Source organism: Aotus nancymaae, unplaced genomic scaffold, assembly GCF_030222135.1.
Source record: "Aotus nancymaae isolate 86718 unplaced genomic scaffold, 86718_ANA_hifiasm-v0.15.2.pri h1tg000062l, whole genome shotgun sequence".
In the NCBI taxonomy this organism is placed as follows: domain Eukaryota; kingdom Metazoa; phylum Chordata; class Mammalia; order Primates; family Aotidae; genus Aotus; species Aotus nancymaae.
In genome coordinates, this window is record NW_026988476.1 from 35836791 (window position 1) to 35856371 (window position 19581).

At 35.3% G+C, this 19581-nt stretch overlaps 1 long non-coding RNA gene across 2 annotated transcripts in view; it reads left to right on the plus strand.

The window, feature by feature from the left end:
* LOC135270436 (uncharacterized) overlaps nucleotides 1-19581 on the plus strand; it is a 222384-nt gene that overhangs the window by 104538 nt on the left and 98265 nt on the right. The window contains exon 1 of one of the 2 annotated variants that reach the window (XR_010338617.1): nucleotides 16286-16335. The exons of the other annotated variant lie outside the window; for it this stretch is intronic. This is a non-coding gene — a long non-coding RNA (uncharacterized LOC135270436). Of the gene's footprint in view, nucleotides 1-16285; nucleotides 16336-19581 lie in introns of those variants that run through there. 2 annotated transcript variants of the gene reach the window in all.

The following is a 19581-nucleotide window of genomic DNA, read 5'->3' on the forward strand; positions in this document are numbered from 1 at the left end:
TAAAAGAGTAAAAATGTAAAATACAGAATGTTAGAAGATATTTATAATACACCCAATAAAAAATTCATACTCAGAATATGCAAAAAAAATCCTCTGAAAATAAGGGCAATATGAACAATTCATTTAAAAATTGATAAGAAATCTTAAGATGTACTTCTCATAAAAGTATATCTCAACTGACAAGGAACATATTAAAGAACGGTAATGCTTAACATTATATGCCACCACAATGCCTCAGGAGAAAAAGTAAGAAATAACAAAGCTTGCCACAGAGGTGGAATAACTAGAACTCCTGTAACACTGGTAGTGGGAGGAGTAAGTGGGTACAACTTACTTGGTAACTGCGTGGCAGTGTCTACTAAAGCTGAAAGAATAAACCCTGTGGCCCAGCATTTTAATTTTAGGTATATACTCTACAAAAATGTATTCATATTTCACCAATATATTTTTATCAAAATTGTCCTACTATCGCTATTCATAATAGCGCAAAACTCACCTTTATTTTAATAGACAAATATTACGGTATTCACACAATGGAAAACTATAAACATAGTGAGGAAGAGCCAACAGAATCAGAATAATTTATACTGTGTTATTACACTGATATTACATTAAATCATCCAAATATAAAATGTAGTGTTAGACGTCAATATAGTGGTTACACTTGGGTGCTGAGTGGAAAGTGGAAGACAGCTGGAGAGGAGCTCTAGGGGCTAGGAAGAATCTTAAACTGGATGGTATATGCCTATTCAGGGTATACCTATTCAGGTATGTTCAGTTGGAAAAATTCATCAATACATAAAAGTATGATTTTATACTGTCCTATATCTATGTGGTACTTTGATTACAAGTTTAGAAAAATAAAAATTTAGGGGAAAACTGCATTTCTAACAAAATCAGAATTCATTGTTCTCAGCTTTGGCAACTCAGCTCAAATTCTGAAATAATAGAAAATGTTCTTGCTATGCAAGCTATAAATATACTTAGAATTCCCAATCCTGTATTCTTTTATGCATAAAGGCAACAGACTCTGGCATAGCACCATGTTAGAATTTATGCTATTTAAAGTTAGAACAAGTCATTACAATATTTTCCATAAAACTACTTTGAATGTTCTGGCTCTGAAAATAATTGAAAAAGCATGTTATTTACCAACTCATGTGAGGAAATAAGGAACCTGAGTAAAATGAAGTGTTCTGTAACCAATACTTCAGTTCCATTAAGATTTAATAGGATCTGGGCAAGAAAAAGGATACTAGCACTTTGAGCAAGAGACCAACCATGTTGGAAGAGGTGATTTCTTTTGAGGCTTCTCTTGACTTACAGATGACTGTCTTTTCCCTGTGTCTGCACATGGTCTTATTCTGTATACGTCTGTGTCCTAGTACTGATTGCCTCTTCTTATTAGGAGAGCAGTCATACTGGACTAGGGCTTACACTAATAACTTCCTTTGACTTTGATTACTTTCTTAAAGTCAGAATCTCCACATATAGTCACATTTTTAGGTACCAGGGTTTAACTTCAACATATTAATTTTGTGGGGACACAATTCAGCTCATAACACCAACGAATTCGAAGACTGTTCAAGGTACTCTTCTTTTCATAACCAAGAACGATTTAAAACGGACCTTCCACTGTCAAGCTAACAGCACCCAATTTTCCTAGGTACCAATTGTTCCCAGGCTTTCTGGTTCCTTCCAAGTCCTAGGATTTGAATAATCTAGGCCAACTATCATGTTACTTCCCTTTCCACTCTAGTTATGGACAAGTGATATAGTCCTGGCCTATGAGATAAACAGGAAGTGCATATAGGGAGCTTCTTAGAAAGACTTTCTGTTGTTAAATGGAGACAGAATGCAGGAACTAGTCTAATTTATGACTGTAGATTCTGATGCACGAGGATTTGAAGATTGGAGTTAAGGAGGTATCTTGCCACTTTGACGGTAATGTTTCGTACACTCTAAGAAAGCTTAGGGAAGAATGGGGAAAAGCCAAGGAAATCTTAGTGAAAAAGCTGATATGTAACTGTGACAACAATGAGTTGTTGAATTAACCTTGTAATTGTCTTGCCCTGACTTCTTGCTGAAAAAATGAATATATTCTTCTCTGTCAAACTAATTTGAGTTAGATAGTCTATTTCTTGAAAGACATCATAATTGATAAAAGGATAATATAATCTGTACTTTCAGAGTATTTCTACTGCTCATTTCACAATTACTCTGTGGGAAATGGAAGAAGAAATTTTCTTTTCTTTTTACAAAGCTGCTGAAAAAGCCCAGATGCTTTACTACAGATGAAAATAAGACAACACACCTACATTGTTTTCCAGCAGTATAATTTTACATGGAATAAACAGTTCATACTTAGGGAAATGAATTTGTCTAAAAAGTGCTTATAGTTGTTCCGTTATATTCTTATATTTGTCCCAGCCTACCTCTGGAAAGCTTTGGTTATTAATTTTAGACTTGTCGGCATTGACAAGATGACTTAGGAAAGTTCCTAATGCCTTGTCTTGTCCAATGTTGTGAAACCAATAAAAATCTCCTAGATTTTCATTCTTTACACTAATGTCAACACATTTCATTCCAACAGACATCTCTTCCAAGAGGTTCTCTTTCAGGTCTCTCATGCATATAATTTATGTGAAATCACCTCCCACATTAAGTGCAAAATAAAAGTCACTTTATACTTCAAGAACTGTCCCTAAAAACTTTAAGATCCACAGAAGGTCTATCATAAATGCCAGGGAACTCTGGATTCTGTCTAGCTAGGTATAGGGTTCTACGTCTTCATTGTTTGTTGCTTCCAATTTATTTCCAGTGCTTTGCTTATATGCAATTTCATACTGAACGTTAGCATCAAGGCAAGTATTTGAAAGCTTATTTGACTTCAACCTATATTCAATCTGATATAGATTGATGAGATGACATTTTATGTTTCCTGAGGACTATGAATGTTCTTCTAGTCACTCAATCTAACAATTACTGGATTGGTTTTTGGAATAAAGGTAGATAGATTTGAATGAAAGGAGGCTACTCTCTCATCAAATTTTAAATATGGTAGCTGGCACTATATACGACACTTCTACTTTCAAAATTGTTTATAAAAATGTGAAGAAAAATGGCATCTAAATAAATCCATGTAAAAGTTGTCAGATTGTTTGTTCTCAGTCATTGATCTTCAACAGATTTAAGATTATTGATATCAGATGAGACTGCTAGTTAAAATCATAATTGCCAATGCCCATTTCAACAATCTCTCAGTTATCTTCTGCATCTATTTTGCTTCCTTTGAACTTTGGCACTGATATGTTAATTTTATTAGGTGGCACATCCAAGCCAAGTTTTTACTAGATTAATGATTAACCATAATAACTTCATTATCTTAGCATGTGCGTCTAGAACAGATTTGGAGACTGAAAATCAGGTAAAGAGTCTGGGGGAAATTCTCACAAGGTATATACCTATATGAAAGCTAGAATGGAGAGAAATTGACCTGCAATAAGATTGCACCTAAGACCTCAACAGAGCCTACAGATTGAGGGAAATGTCACTCTAGAACTGCAATAACATTATGCAGTTGTCCTAAATAGAGGGGCTGGGGACTCACGCTTCATTCACAAACCAATTACTGGCTGCCAGACACTCCGGGAGGGAAAGAATGTAATCTCAGGACAACTACTTTCTTGTTGTTGAGGGCGATTCCCAGTGAGTGAAGCAGCAACCAGTCACAGTCGCTGGGAGATGAGTGCTTCACTCCGGAAAGAAAATATGGACAGAACATAGCTCTTATGGACAGCTTCTTAAGGTAATTCTATCTGAGAACAGCTACTCCAGGATTATTCTTATTCCCTGGGTTAATGGGAAGTACTATAGCCCTACCACTAATAGTGGTCTTGGGGTGACAACTTATAATTTATTTTTGTACTCTACAATTCTTTTTAGATTCTCCTCACACTCAGCTCACACCTCCCCTGGTGTAAATGGCTTGTCCTTGTGTGTGCACACAGATTCTTACCCTTGAGGGATATGGGCCATAGGTTACAATGTCCTTATTAGGCTATGGCTACTGCACTTACTCATCTACATTAAATCCAAGCATGAAAGCACCAAAAGGTATCCTAGTGTATCACCTGTGTGTCAAACATACTCTTACCAACTTCTGAGGATCAGGGGCAGTTACCCCTGCCAACATGATGGTTTCTTGTCTTGCCTTCTGGTCCTTGGTACAAATGACCCAGTGGTAGTCACAGCTTAAATTTCAATGGGACTTTTACTAAATTCTCTAGTGGCCATAATCACCATCTAATGCCAGGTTCTCTCTATAGCTGTACAAAGCCAAAAATGTTTCATGGCCAAAAAGTGCACATTTCTCAAGCAGATCAATAGGGTGACGTTAAGCAGGGTTATTTCTACTTTTACTTGTTGATTCCTAGACCCATGCCTTCTGCCTATTAAGGAAACAACACTTAATTTGTGAATATTAACACATTATGGAGGATTTTATGCATTCAGGGTGCCATTTCTGAACTGATGCCTGAGTAGTATTTTTAAGAGGTTATTTCAGTGACCTCTTAGGCTGTCAGCGTGTGATTGGTTGCAGTGTGCAGGAGCTTCAGTATAGATCCCATGATCCTTTGGTCACTTACAGATTTTCTTTGCTATTAATTAGGCCCCTTGATCTGAGATGACACTGTGAGGAATCTTGTGTATGTATATCAGATACTCTGTAAGCCCTTGGAAGTTGTGCTGGCCAAAGTCCTGAAGGCTTAAAAGACAAACCTTTATCTAGAATCCAACCAATCCCAGTGAAGAGAAACGAAACTCTGTCTGATAGGGGTGGAAGGTTCCTAATCTAGTCAACTTGTCATAAAATTGCTGGTTGATCTCCTCAAGTAATTGTGCCATATTTGTGATGTGGGTTGGTCTTTCATGGGCATTTAGAGGCATTCAGCCATGGCAGTAGCCAGATTAGTCCTGATGAGTGAAAGCCTATGCTATTAGGCCCATACATAGGCTTCATCCTGCCGCCATCCATGAGCCCATCATGCCAGAAATGGGGTGGCCATTGATAAAATCTAGCTGATGTCAACTAATCAAGTCATTCTGTCTACTAAGTAGTTTTATGACTCTTACGGTGGATACTGTCTGATGGGAATTAACATGTGATACAAAGTTCCTCACATATTGTACCAACTCCCATTTGTCCATATATAGGACTCTTCCCCACACCTCCCTGACCTCAGTCTTTTAACATTTCTCTTTTAAGGTCTATAACCAACCAGCCAAGCCATTTGCCATTGGCCATGAGACTGTACACATTATTATTTTGTGCTATTTCTTTATCCACACAAAATGGCTGACCAGGTGCACTGCAAAGAGAACTGCCAATTGCGAGGATTTTACCCTCACTGCTCTCTTTCAGAAACATACCTGAGTAACGTTTAGGATAGCTGCCTTCAATTTTTTATTCACACTAACATATCAAGTCAATCTATCTGGAAGCTAGGTCTGTCCTTCTTCCTTCTCTGTTAGCTGATGACTAAGCCCTTATGTAACATCATATTGATATGAGCTGAGGGGGAAGTACCCATGAAACAGTAGTGAAAGGACACATGGGATCATATCATCTGCTTGTACAGTTTACTTACGTCTTCCAGCACTGCTTAAACCCACTCACAAACATATCACCTCTAACTGAAGATAGATTGCTGCTGTGCTCCCCTAACCTATGACTCAGAGGGTTTCACATAACTGACTAAAGTTGAGCAGTTAATATTTTCTTGTCAGAGGCTCCATCTTGAGAGGCATTTAGTAGCATATTAGAACAATTAACTTTTCTCTGCAGATGGTACACCCTTACTACAGAACATCAAGGATTTATATTGCAGTTCTCCTGCTGAAGCTTGCCATGAACTCTATATTGCATCTTTTTCCATCACAGACACATTTAGTGTCATAAGGTCTGTCAAATTGTATGGCCCAATTTTCAGAAATACATATACTGCAGGCTGAATTTTTACAAAGTTAGCCATTTTTGTGGCATCTAATAAATGAGTCAGAGCAAGATTCTCTCGTGCAGAAGTAAGAAGCTGGACAGATCTCCACAGGATTCATTTCAACTCGCTTCACTGACACGATGGTGCCTTGGCAGCATTTGTATCGATATTACCCAAGAATTTAAAAAATGCCTGATGTTTTTAATACTACATTATAAAATCTTTTTAAAATCAAAAGCATCTGTGAATAAGAATAGGAAAAATACTTTATTTAAAAGCTGATGTGGAATGGCCAGGTAAATTACTTATTTTGGTAAACAACTCACCAACACTAACAAACTCATGGGATAGTCCATGCAACACAATAAATTTATCAAATGTGGTGACAGTGTCAGAGAGACACTCTTGAATCATTAAAACTGTAAACATTAAATATGCAAAGTCAAGAGCTTACAGCTGAATTGCTGATGGGGTATGTACATTTCTTGAGTGAATATCTAGTTTCCATTCAGTCAACTTCCATCTCTTACTTTGTTTTATTTTCTTGGACAAATTAAAAAGCTGAGCACTTTTGTACAACCAGGGGAGCTATTTTGGCTGATAACAGATGGAATTTTTCTAGGCATCTATTAAAATTTTCCAGAAAGAAAACTGCCTAATTGGACTACAATTAATACTGGTCTGTGCTATATTATATTTATTCATACTCTGGGAAAAAAATTCAGAAAAACAAAAACAATAAAAACAACAAAGAAATCACAATAAAGTACATTCAAATGCTTTGAGGTAAATTGTGTGATTCAAGAAACTATGAGAACCAAGTGTTTCTGGGGAAATGAACACTGGTACAAGTGAAGTGCAAAAGGAAGTGGCAAATAAGACCTGATTCAGAAAAGACTGTTACCATTCTGGGCAAGGAGAAATCAGTAATGATTATCTATAATTTATTATTGTCCTTTCTCTTAACTTTGAAAGTAAGACTATTTGCTAATGAAATTTTAAAATTGAGATAAATGTTATTTGCAATAAAATTTACCCTTTAGTATATAGTTCTATGACTTTAGACAAATGTATACAATCAGGTAACTACCATTAAAATCAAGATGAAGATCATTTCCATCACTCCCCAAATTTTCTTTATGCCCATTAATAGTTAATCTTGCCTTGACCAGTAGCTTATGACATTGACTAATCTCTTTTGATACCTGTAAGTTTGCCTTTTTTGAAATGCTGCATAAATGGACTCACAAATGGATTTATTCGTGTCCTTGTTTATTTTAGAAGTTCATTTCTTTTATTGCTGGTGAGTATTCCATCATATAGATGTACCACCACTTGTTCATTCATTCACCAGTTGAAAATCATTTGAGTTGTTTCCAGTTTGCGGTGAATATAAATAAAATTGTCATATATATTTATGTGCAGATGTGTATATGAACATGTTTTCATTTCACTTGGATAAATACCTAGGAGTGAAATTACTGGAAAGTATGGCAAAAGTATGTTTAATTTATTATTAAATTTCTAAACTCTGTTCCCAAAGTTAGTTTACCATTTGTTTCAATCCCAGCAACAAGAGATAAAGTCCAGTTGCTCCTCATCTTTACCAGCACTTAGTCTGGTCAGCTTTCTTTCCTTTTTTCCTTTAACTATTGGAATAGTTACTGAATGGTTCGTTAAGAATGTTAAGCATAATTTCATGTGCTTATTTCACATTTGTATATCTTCCCTCATGATGCCTTTTCAATACTTTTTCCATTATTTTAAATTCTGTTCTTTGATTACTATTACTAAGATTTGAGAGTATTCTGGATACAAATTTATTATGAGATATGGAATTGCTCAAGCTGAGAATCGAATCAAGAACTCAATTCCTTTTATAATAGCTGAAAAAAAATACTTAGGAATATACCTAATGAAGTAGGTAAAAGACCTCTACAAGGAAAACTACAAAACACTGATGAAAGAAATCATAGGTAACACATCCCATGCTCATGGATGGGTAGAATCAATATCGAGAAAATGATCATACTGCCAAAAGCAATCTACAAATTCAATACAATTCCCATCAAAATACCACCATCATTCTTCACAGAACTAGAAAAAACAATGCTAAAATTCAAATGGAACTAAAGAAGATCCTGCAGAGCCAAAGCAAGACTAAACAAAAAGAACAAGTCTGGAAGGATTACATTACCTGATTTCAAACTATATTATAGGGCCATAGTCACCAAAACAGCATGGTCCTGGTATAAAAATAAGCATATAGGTCAATGGAACAGGATAGAGAACCCAGAAATAAACCCAAATACTTGCAGCCAACTGATCTTTGACAAATCAAACAGAAATATAAATTGAAGAAAGAAAAATGGTGCTGGGAAAATTGGTAAGCCACATGTAGGAGAATGAAACTGCATGCTCATCTCTTACCTTATAAAAAATCAACTCAAGATGGATCAAAGATTTAAATCTGTGACATGAAACTGTAACGATTCTAAAAGACAACATCAGAAAAAACCCTTCTAGACATTGGCTTAGGCAAGGATTTCATGACTAACAATCCAAAAGCAAATGTAATAAAAACAAAGATAAACAGCTGTGACTTAATTAAACTAAAGATATTTTGCAGGTCAAAAGAAACAGTCAGCAGAGTAAACAGACAACCCGCAGAGTGGGAGAAAAATCTTCATAATCTATGCATCTATATATGTAGATGTATATATATGTTGAGCATATGAATCTATATATACGATCACTAATAATCAGGGAAATGCAAATCAAAACCTCAATGCAATATCACCTTATTCCTGCAAGAATGGCGAATTCAAAAAATAGAAATAAATAATAGATGATGGTGTGAGTACAGTGAACAGGGAACACTTCTACTACATTGATGGTGGGAATGTAAACTAGTACAACCACTTTGGAAAATGGTATAGAGATTCCTTAAAGAACTAAAAGTAGAACTACTATTCAATCCAGCAATCCTACTACTGGGTATCTACCAAGAAGAAAAGAAGTCATTATATGAAAAAGATACTTGCACACACATGTTTATAGCAGCACAATTTGCAATTGCAAAGATGTGGAACCCACCCAAATGACCATCGATCAATGAGTAAGGAAATTATAGTATATATGTACGTGAAACACTATTCAGCCACTGGATGGGACTGGAGACTATTAATCTAAGAAAAGTAACTCAGGAAGGGAAAACCAAATATTTTATGTTCTCACTCATAAGTGAGAGCTAAGCTATGAGGATGCAAAGGCATAAGAATGATACCATAGACTTTGAGAACACAGGGGTAAAGGATGGGAAGGAGTTGAGGGATAAAAGACTACAAATTGGGTTCAGTATATACTACTCCGGCGATAGGTGCACCAAAATCTTACAGATCACTACTAAAGAACTTACTCATGTAACCAAATATCACCTGTTCCCCCAAAACCTATGGAAATAAAAAAAAATTAAAAAGAAATATGTGATTTGCAAATATTTTCTACCAGTTTGTGGTCTGTTTATTCTCTTCGGTGTTTTACAAAAGCATGTCAGCCAGTTTTCTTTTATGGAACAGGCTCTTGGTATTATTTCTAAAAAATCTTTCCCTCTTCCAAGACTTCAGATATTTTCTTCAATATGCTATTTTGGACTTTTTAATTTTTAGCTTTAATATTTATACTTATTACCTGTATTTAGTTAATATTTGTACATAGTTTAAGGTGTAGAGCGATATTTGTTTTCATTTAATAAAAATGTAATTATTCTAATGCCATTTGTGGAAGAGGTTGTATGTTATCCATTGATTTGCCTTTGTGCCATTGTCAAAAATCAATCAACTGTAAAAGTGTGAGTCTACTTCTGAATTCTCTATTTTGTTCCATTGATCTATACCTCTTTGTTTTCAACAACAACACATTCTTGATTAGCTTCATAGTTAATGTTGAAATAATCAACCTTCCACTTTGAACTTTATCAGTATTATTTTTTCTAACCTAGCTCCTTTTCTTTTCACATAAACTTTAGAACTAGCTTGCCAATTTTTATTCAAAAGACTGCTAGGATTTATATTGAAATTTTACTGTATTAAAGATAAGTTTGTAAATAGTTTGTCTGTTAAAATACTGAATCTTCCAATCTATGAACATTATACAGCTCTTCATTTTGTATGTATTGTTTCTTTTCATCACTGTTTAGTGGTGTCAGCATACAAATTGTTAATATATTTTGTTAGATTATACATATTTTATATTTTTGGTACAGTTGTGGATTGCATTTTTTAAAATATTGAGTATCAATTGTCCCTTACCAGTATATAGAGATGCTATGGAATTTTGTTGCTATTGATGCTATCAAATTTTATTGACTCAGTTGACATTGACCTTGCATTCTACAACTTTACTAAGCTTATTTGTTAGTTCTAATACTGTTTTGTAGATTATTTGTGTGTGTGTGTGTTTTTTTTTAATGCAGGGAATTATGTTGTGTGCAAATAGAGACAGTACTATTTAATCCTTACTGAAATGTATGCTTTGTATTTATTTTCCATGCACTATTACACTGGCTAGAATATAGTACAATGTTAATTAGAAGTGGTGAACATCAGCATGCTTGCCTTGTTTCTCAAAGGGAGAAAGCATTTGGTTTTTTACTAATAAGATGTTAGCCAGAGGCTGAGCTGAATTTTAGCTGTTTTGGTAGATACTCTTTCCCAAGTTGAGGAAATCTTCTGTTTCTTAATTTCTATACCTACTAAAATTATCACAGTTTTCTTTAGTCTGTTCAAGTAGTAAATTATATTTTTGAATGTGGAAGCAGCCTTTTGTTTGCAAAATAAATCTCACTTGTTCAAACTATATTATCAATTTTACATATTACTTTGATTTGCTAATATTAAATATTATATGGGTTTGTATAGTATTTTATGGAGCATTTTTGTGTTTGTATTCATGAGAATTACTGGTATCTTTTCTTGAAATACCTTCATCTAGTTTTTGTACAGGGTAATTCTTGTTTTATTAAAAAGATTGTAAAGTGTATTATACTCCTTATTTTGTGGAGGAGTTTGTGTTATTTAAAAAAGCTTAATAACTCACATTATTTTGTCAGTGAAACTATCTGGATTAGGTGTTTTCTTACTTAAAATATTTTAAAATACAAACTAAGTTATTTTAATAGGTAATGGACTATTTAGCTATCTCTTTATTATTTAGTAAGGATCAGTTCTTTATGTCTTTGAAGAAAATAATCTCACATATTCTAGTTGCCAAATGTATGGTTAAAAAATTGTCCTTAATATATCCTAATTACCCTCTTAATGTCTGTGGAAATACAGTTAATTGTTTATCTACTCTATTGATCTATTCAAATAATTAGCTTTTTGGCTTTGTATACTTTTTATTTTTTACTTATATTCATATTTTGCTTCTGCATACTTTGTTTTTCACTTATACTTCAAATCTGAGTTCCTTAACATGTAATACTAGACTATTTGTGTAAGATGTATTTTTTTATTCTTTTTTAAAAATTAAGACTTTATTTTGTAGAGCAATTTAAGATCACAGCAAATTTGAATAGAAGGTGCATGTCCTCCCCGCCCACATTCTCACCCAAGTGGTTCATTTTTTATAAGAAATGAACCTGCACTGAAACAAATTATCACTCAAAAGTTCATAGTTCACATTAGAATTCACTTTTGTGTTGTACAGATTTGGACAAATTTGTAATTAAATGTAACCACCATTATAGTATCATAGTGAGTAGTTTCACTGGTCTAAAAATCCTTTGTGTTATACCTGTGCATCCTTCTCTCTCCACCATCCATGGCAAACACTGATCTTTTTATCGTCTCAATAGTTTTGTATTTTCCAGAATATCATGTAGTTGAAATCACACAATATGTAGCCTTTTTCTGATTGGTTTCTTTCTCTTAGTATTGTTTACTCAAGAACCCTCCATGTCTTTTCATGACTCAATAGCTCACATCTGAGCTGTCTAAGCTCAATTTTCTGAGCTGAACTGAATGTACCATGATTGCCTGAACATCACAATTGTGTGATTGTATCACAGTTTATTTATTCACTTACTGAAGAATATTTTTGTGTATTCCAAGTTTTGGCAATTGTGAATAACGTTGCTGTAAACATCTGTGTGCAGGTTTTTGTGTGAACCTAAGTTTTCTGCTCATTTGTTTATATAGCAAGGAATGCAGTCATTGGAAAACATGGCAAGTGTATATTGAGTTTTGTAAAATACTGCTGGACCGTCTTCCAGATGTAACATTTTATATTTGTACCAGTAATGAATAAAAGTTTCTGTTGCTCCACAACCTCTCCAGCATTTGTTGTCATCAGTTTTGTGGATTTGATAGGGGTGTAACAGTATCTCATTGTTGTTTTAATTTTCATTTTTCCAATGACATATGATATGAAGCACCTTTTTACATGCTTACTTGCCATCTGTATATCTTCTTTGTTGAGGTGTCTGTTAAGGTCTTTGGCCTATCTTTTAAGTGAGTTATTTTCTTATTTTTGATTTTAAAAAGTTATTTGATTATTTTGAGTAACAGTACTTGATCAGATACATGTTTTGCAAATATTTTCTCCCAGGCTATATTTTATCTTTTTACTATTCTGACAGCATGTTTTACAGAGCAGAAATTTTAAATTTTTAATCATGTCTAGCATATCAATTCTTTCTTACATGAATCATGTCTTTGGTATTGTATCTAAAGAGGCTATGCTAAACCCAAGATTATCTATCTTTTGTCCTATTTTATTTTCTAGGAGTTTCATAATTTTGCATTTTACATTTAGGTCTATGCCCATTTTGAGTTAATTATTGTGAAGTCTGGAAAATCTGTGAGTCAATATTTCTTTTTCTTATTTTTTTGATTTTTAAAAATTGTACTTTAGGTTCTGGGGTACATGTGCAGATCATGCAGGATTGTTGCATAGGTACATACATGGCAAGGTGGTTTGCTACCTCCATCCCCCCATCACCTATATCTGGTATTTCTCCCCATGTTATCCTCCCTAACCTTCCCACTGTACCTCCCCTAGCTCTCCTCAAAAGACCCCAGTGTGTGATGTTTCCTTCCCTGTGTCACGTGTTCTCATTGTTCAACACCCACCTATGAGTGAGAACATGTGTTTGATTTTCTGTTCTTGTGTCAATTTGCTGAGAATGATGGTTTCCAGATTCATATATGTCCCTACAAAGGGACATAGTATTACGGATTGAATCAGTCTAGTCAGGATTTCTTTGACATCTGGATTTTGTTGTTGGTATTTTACCTTCTTTATACTTTATGTGGTGTGGGATTTGGTTTGGAGAGTTTTTCTCTATGTTTATGCTCAACTACAAACCGTAGTTTACCCCTGCACTCCTGCTCCTCAAATAGGATCTCTGTCTTTGCCCTTGCCCTTGATTTTTCCTCACTGCTTGTTAGATTGGTGATGGTTATAGTGAACATTTTCTTGGAGGTAGATTTCTCAATATTTCTTCCCCTCATCTAGCAGTAAGATATCTCTGTTTCCTGCTCTCGATGCCAAGGGCTAGATTTCCTTTTCTTTTGACCTTCCACTAGACACAAGAGATCTTTTCCTGTACTCCAGGAACTACAGGGTTTACTGCTCCTGCAGCCATTTAAGGCTTTGTTCTGCAGAGAAAAGACAGTGGATGTGAGCTTTGTGCTTTCTAGCAGTGGCAGTCACACTCTTCACTCAGACCTGCAGTAAGGATAGAGTCTTTCTCCAGTCTACCTTCCTGCTCTCAATAACTTTTGTGAGCACTTGGTGGAGATCAGTGAGGAAATCCTGCTGGTAGGTACAACAACCTTTGTGTCTCTAGCTCCCAGGTTTCTTGTACTTTCTCCCTAGCTCACAGTTGCCCTTTTGTGTTTCTTCCAAAATTTTGGCTAATTTCCTTTTATATGCTTATATTGCAACAAACACCTATTCCTTCTAAAGAAATGAAAACAAACAAAAATACACAAGACAAACCCTGTCCTTAAGGAGATTCACAAACTCTCAGGAATGTTCTGTACTGACTGCTTTTTCACTGCAAGTGCATATTAATTGCTTTAGTTTTTGTATGTAAGCATAAATTCTGGGCATTTAACTCTGTAGTTAGTTTATCAGATAGGACATATGAATTTGCTGCTTGCTCCTAACTCTAAGGGCAACCCAATTCTACTTTTTGACTTATGTCCCAAATCATTACTTGAGTTTTTCTAGTAGATTTACTTCATGTACGAGCAGCTAAGATAATGAAAGTAGTCTTGTTTAGTAAGTTCTTGAGTCCTTACCCCAAAAGCCCATAATATTCTTCTACCAGTGGGATATAGTAGCGTTGGAAACCACCCCCATTATCATTCAACTACACTTGCCTCCCAAAAAATCTAGCAATAAGATATAATAGAATTACTTTGCTAAGCTCTTTGTTCTTGATATTTTGCAAATTGCTATAGGCCTCTTAGATAATTTTCATTTTTCTTAAATATAACAGTGCAGTTCGCAAAGTTACATAATTTTTTTTCTTTATAACATCTGTTTCAGAAATCATTATAGCTCAAGTTTCTTCATGGCATAAATTGCCTTATTTTGATTTCATCAGTTTTTATGTCACTTCTTTTTTGTGTCAATATGATTAAGGCTATATTTAGAAATAGCATTTTCAGACAACCTTTGCTTATCTAGCTGCACTTTTTATATACATGTTTTTGGGCTTTAATTTCCATGCAGATATATTCATTCTCTTGGCAACTTACCTTCCCTGTTCCCTCTAGCTACCTACACACAAAATCTAGATAGATTTACTACTTTAATGCTTTAAACTCAAAATGGTGGACCACTTTCATTTTCCATTGATATTTACTTTCTTACTCTTCATAAACTTGTTTACAAATTACACAAATGATATCAAAATACAGTTTAAGTAAAACTATCTGTTTCTTTTTACATTGCTAACTTGAAGAATAGCAAAAATATTCTTAATACGAATGATCAGGGAAGTAGATAGCCTCCCACCAGGTCCCCAAAAGCCACTGCTAATATACTCATATGGAGAAGTCATTGTGCTGGGGTCAATCTCTCAACTAGTGCATCACAGCAATATTGGTTTTGACATGTATATGTTCATCACTGACTTGATGATACAGAAGATTCATATCTACATAAAATTGTACATCCTGCTGGCTAGGCTGTGGTCCTAAAAATGTGAAAGGAAGAAAGACAGGAGAATGACAATAGGAAATGGTGAACATGCTAAAGAGTATTTCCTTTTTAACCAAAACATTTAAAAGTACATTTTAGCTCTTTATGCATGCATTTAATTTACTTTCTTGTTGGTGGATGAGAGTACTTTTGAAAAGTTTATAAAAATGTGCTCAACTCTTTCCAAATAGTGATGTAGATGGAGAAACTTCTATTTTGGTTTTGGCTCTTGGAAAGCTTCCCCTACCTGTCTTTGAGCTTTGTAGTTAGTGCTACCTCAGGTACCAAGTTATGAGTAAAAATGCTTAATCAAAGAGTCACTGTGGCAATCTGAGATGGACTGGTGGATTATGGGGCTGCTACACAAGATTAAATAGGAGAGGCTAAAACCCAGACATTTCTCTTGTCCACTCCCCAAATACTAATTTTATTACAGCATCACAATATCTCAATTCTGCTTTTTGATTGGGTCACTGGAGACGCCTTCGAAATCTTTATTTTATCATAAGAGGGATTATGGCCCAAATCTTTAACAACATGGGCCATAGAATAAGATCCCTTGTGCTCTAATTGTTTTTCTGATACTTAAAATTATTTAATCTTATCTCTAAGATAAGAGGTCAAGAGACAAGTCTTAAGACTGCTATGAGGAGTAAATAAAATATCCACAGCCCATTCTTAAAATAGCCCCTGATACTAGTAAGCACTCCTTAAGTATTAGCAATTAGTGTTTCATCTAAGAGGAGAAAGATATTTACTGTGAAACACTAAGTCCTTTGATAGTACTTCTTGTTCTAGCAGGATTCTGCAAGGATGAAACAGAGAACAGAAGAGGGGAAGGTCAGGATCTGTTTTAAGCACTAAAAGCTGGTAAGAGAATGAAAACTTGGTTTAGACTACTAGATCTAATTATACATACACATATTTATGAATAGTATTTAAGGATATTGAAGAATAATGACACATTTTATATGCATATATGTTATGTGTACACACAAAACAATATCCATGCTTATATATACATATAATATTTGTCATTCTTAAAGATGCTTTCCAAAATTGTATTTCAGGCCCAAGACAAGGATCTTCACCTGTCCAGCTGAGCAGTTTGTCTCCAAATGTAATGTACCTATGAATCACTTGGGGATTTTGGTGTAAGATGGATTTTTATTATATAGGTCTGGAGTGAAACCCAAGATTCTAACAGGCTATTAGCGATGCTGGTAGTCTCTCTGGGAGAACATTATGGGTAACAAGGACTAAAGGCATTTTGAGTAGAGATAAAAATCGAATACAACACTCTACCTTCTCATTCTCTGCTGTGTCCCATGAACACTGCCAACACAGCTACCCTGATCCAAATCCCTTAAAACCAGTGCTATTAATGAGCCTGCACTTTCCATGGGTGACTAACTGCGCTGTCAGAACATACTCATCATAGCTGAGGAGTAGAAATGCAATCAGATTGTCATTTGACTGTTTGGAGGTACTGATCCTGTTGCCTTTGATTAAAAATGCATAAGCTCTCCTGCTTCCAAGCCATACTCTCTGGGGAATTAACGGGGCTCAGGTAGGGCTTGCTAATGCCTCCATGGAAGACACTCCATTACCTGACCCTCTGATAATTATAAACCCCTTGTGAGGTCAGAATTTCATTATCAAACACTTAGAGGATGATTGCTACTTGACACTGGATAGGCCACAGTTTCACAAATAGTGGCACTAACAGAAACATCAGAAACTCTTTAATCCAACTCTCTCTGTATCTACTCACAGATACTACATGTGAAGTCTGGAGGTATTAACTGACTTGCACAAGATAACACAGCCAGTTTGGAACACAGTTTTCTCCTCAGTCCAGCTCTCCTCTAAACAGTGTTACTGCTCAGAGAATGGAGAGTAAGCTTTACACAGGAAAAGAATGCAAATGCACCACCCATGGTAACCTGTAACATGCAGAACAGTGGTGCTTTTACTGAGGCATTTGAATGGGAAATTCTGTAAGGATAGGAATGGCCAAAAAAGGTCTTAAAGGATATGTGGGAATAAAGTTGGACTTTAAGGGAAGAATGAACCAGATCCAAATTCAGCCCTCCAAAGAGAGCATCACATTAAAAATGACTATGCTTGATGCTCATCTTGGAACCTGGATGGTTATGGCAATGAAATCTATGCAGATCTCAAGAAAGCATCCTCACTGGTATAATTCAAAATCACACCAGCTGGGCAGATACATCATTATGTAAACTGTATCACTGCTCTCAGAATATTTTAAGGAAATGAGGAAAAGCTAGGTATATTTCTATTTGTGGAACCAAGGGGATGGCTATTATAAAGAAGACTTAGTCTTTGGAGAGACTACAATACAAGGTATGTCTGGGTTTGAAAAAACTGAGATACTGATGAACACCCCTCAGATATAGGAGCAGAATGTCCAGGGAGATCCTGGAGATGACTCTGTTTCTGGTTACAGGGATTTAAGTAACAAGAGTTTAATCCCCAGGATTTTTTGAGTAAATAGATCCTGGAAAACAAAGGATACTGCAAGGAAAACAAAGGCAGGTTTAGGAAAAGGCAGGTTTAGGCATAAGACATGCTGGAACCAGCATATGAAGAGGGAAACTGATTTCCAGAAACTAAATAATATCAGAGGTGTTGGCATTGATGCAGATGGTCAGAGCAGGGCCCAGGGCATGGTGAATACGGTACTTATCTGCCAGCCTAAGGAGTTGAGAAAAAAGACAAATGTATCTACAGTTAGAGATGGATGAGTGAACTGGCTACAATTTGGATGGTTATGGCAATGAAATCTAGGATTGAAGCATTTTGCTATAAACAGGGACAAGCTTCTCTCCCTGAGGGTCATCAGCTATGTTAATGTGCAAGAGAGTGCTGTACAGACAGACATTACAACGGTAAAACTAGGTAGATAGAGCTTAGACTCTGGAGCCAAGTCATTTTGTCATTTTGCTGTTTCCATGTACCTAGAGATGATATGCTTGGTCTGTGAGCAGATCATAGAGATTGGAGGTAAGTCTGGTTGATGCTTGGAGTCTGATCTATTGTGTGATCTAAATCAAAGCATTTTTTTTATTCCTCCAAGCCAAATTTGTTAATTCCCAAAACTGAATAGGGAGGCTGTCAAATCTTTTACAGTATTATTTTAAAATTTATTTCAAAATAATTCCAGATTTATAAAAAGTTATAAAAATAGTCAATTACCATATACACCTTTCAACCATATTCCCCAGGTATTAACTTTTTAAATGATCATGCTTGCTTTAATATACTTTGGGTGAGTGTAACTTTTTTTCCAAACCATTTGAGAGTAGGTTACAGACATAATGACCTGCTACCCCTAAATACTTCAGTTTGTAATTACTAAAAGTAAGAATGTTCTCTTACATATGCACAAGTAATTATAAAAATCAGGAAATACATTGTGAAACTATATTATTCATCCTAAGGGGAATTATTCAGATTTGTCATTTATTCTAGAATGCCTTTTAGAGAAATTTGCTTTTACAGGGGTAGCAAGGTATGCTGTAGGCCCAATCCAGGACTGTGTGTTACATTTAGCCATCAGATAGCTTAAATATCCTTTATAGTTTAAATATCCTTAAATAGTTTCTTAGACTTTGTATTTCATCTTCAAAACATTTTTAAAGAGTATTAGCCTTTTTTTTTTTTTTTTGTAAAATGTCCCTCAATAGGATTTTTGATGTTTTCTTATGGGCTAATTCAGGGATTTTTATTATTTGTCCATCTTCATGCTACTATAAGAACATACCTGAGATTGGGTAATTTATAAAGGAAAGAAGTTTAATTAACCCACAGGTACACATGGCAGGGGAAGCCTCAGGAAACTTACAACCGTGGTGGAAGGGGAAGCAAAGACATCCTTCTTCACATGGTGACAGGAGAGAGAAGTGCAGAGCGAAGTAGGTAAAAGCCCCTTACAAAACCATCAGATTTCATGAGAACTCCTTCACTATCATGAGTACAGCATGGGAGAACGACTCCCATGATCTAATCACCTTCTACAAGTTCTATCCTCCAACACGTGGAGATTACAATTCAGATTACTATTCAAGATGAGATTTGGGTGGGGACACAGAGCCGGACCATATCAGTATGTATTTTTGACAGGATTAATGCTGGCTTCGTATTTATCATCAGAATCAAATGCAATAATGTATACGAAAGTGCTTTGGTTAAATGTAAAGTTCTATTACAAACCTAAAGTTGAGGACCAAATTCTCCATCTCCTGTCTATTCTTATCTCCTAGAATGCATGAAAAGTACCCTGGGGAGACAAATGTTTCATTTAGGCACAGTAATGAAACTGGAGGATACAAGTTAGTTG